Source organism: Octopus bimaculoides, chromosome 30 (assembly GCF_001194135.2).
Source record: "Octopus bimaculoides isolate UCB-OBI-ISO-001 chromosome 30, ASM119413v2, whole genome shotgun sequence".
Taxonomy (NCBI): Eukaryota; Metazoa; Mollusca; class Cephalopoda; order Octopoda; family Octopodidae; genus Octopus; species Octopus bimaculoides.
In genome coordinates this window covers 4,463,531-4,465,424 of record NC_069010.1, presented here as the reverse complement: position 1 = coordinate 4,465,424, position 1,894 = coordinate 4,463,531, and the positions used below count along the sequence as shown (strand labels likewise).

The window sequence follows — 1,894 nt, the reverse complement described above, 5'->3', positions numbered from 1 at the left end:
CAGAGTGGCTGTGTGGTAAGTAGCTTGCTTACCAACCACATGGTCCCGGGTTCAGTCCCACCGCGTGGCATCTTGGGCAAGTGTCTTCTACTATAGCCTCGGGCCGACCAAAGCCTTGTGAGTGGATTTGGTAGACGGAAACTGAAAGAAGCCCGTCGTATATATGTATATATATATATATATGTATGTATGTGTTTGTGTGTCTGCGTTTGTCCCCCAAACATCACTTGACAACCGATGCTGGTGTGTTTACGTCCCTGTCACTTAGCGGTTCGGCAAAACAGAGCGATAGAAGTAACATTAAACGAGAAGATTGACATTTCCAGCGTGGGTGGAGGTTTATATTACACATTCTGTGTCAAGCACACACTCACATATATTCTGCCACAGTTAGGGATTCCAGCTGTGACCATCCTGTCTTTTATTCAGCCATAGTGTACCTAGGACTACATTATCTAATGTGTTCTTCCTTGTTTCTTTTGTTTAACCCCAGGTCAGTCCTGATCCAGACAGACCTATGATCAAAGATGTTCCAGCTGTGACCATCCTGTGTTTTATTCAGGCATAGTGTATCTAGGACTACATTATCTAATGTGTCCTCCCTTGTTGTTTAGCCCCAGGTCAGTCCTGATCCAGACAGACCTATGATCAGTGATGTTCCAGCTGTGACCATCCTGTCTTTCATTCAGGCATAGTGTATCTAGGACTACATTATCTAATGTGTCCTTCCTTGTTGTTTAGCCCCAAGCCAGGTCTGATCCAGACAGATCTATGATCAGTGATGTTCCAGCTGTGACCATCCTGTCTTTCATTCAGGCATAGCGTATCTAGGACTACATTATCTAATGTGTCCTTCAGTCAGTCAAAGGTTTTTGGGTCTTGGAATCCTAGAGTTGTTGTTTTTCCTGTTGATGTTGTTTACAGTTACTTTATGAATGACGTCACACTTTATCTTCCTTTTCAAAATGTAAACAATATCACCACCACCACTGTTACTACTACCATGACAACCACTGGCTACTATTACTACCATCACTACCACTACTATTACTACTATAACCACTACCACCACCACCACCAGTACTATAACCACTACCACCACCACTACTACTACTACCACCACAACCAACCCTACTACTACTACTATCGCTATAACCACTACCACTACCAGTACTATAACCACTACCACCACCACTACTACTACCCCCACCACCTACTACTGTCACTATAACCACTACCACTACCAGAACTACTACCACCACCACTACTACTACTACTACTACCCCCACCACTACTACCACCACAACCAACCCTACTACTACTACTATCACTATAACCACTACCACCACCACCACCACTACAACTACTACTACTACCACCACAACCAATCCTACTACTACTACTATCGCTATAACCACTACCACTACCAGTACTATAACCACTACCACCACCACTACTACTACCCCCACCACCAACCCTACTACTACTACTGTCACTATAACCACTACCACTACCAGAACCACTACCACCACCACTACTACTACTACTACTACCCCCACCACTACTACCACCACAACCAACCCTACTACTACTACTATCACTATAACCACTACCACCACCACCACCACTACAACTACTACTACTACCACCACAACCAATCCTACTACTACTACTATCACTATAACCACTACCACTACCATAACCACTACCACCACCACTACTACTACCACCACCACCACGACAACTACTACTACTACTATCACTATAACCACTGCCAGTACTATAACCACCACCACCACCACTACAACTACTACTACTACCACCACCACTACTACCACCACAACCAATCCTACTACTACTACTTTCACTATAACCACTACGACTACCAGTACTA

At 44.2% G+C, this 1,894-nt stretch overlaps 1 protein-coding gene across 1 annotated transcript in view; it reads left to right on the top strand.

Moving 5' to 3' along the window:
• LOC106876306 (uncharacterized) overlaps positions 1–1,894 on the top strand; it is a 24,566-nt gene that overhangs the window by 3,196 nt on the left and 19,476 nt on the right. The gene's annotated exons all lie outside the window — the stretch shown is intronic.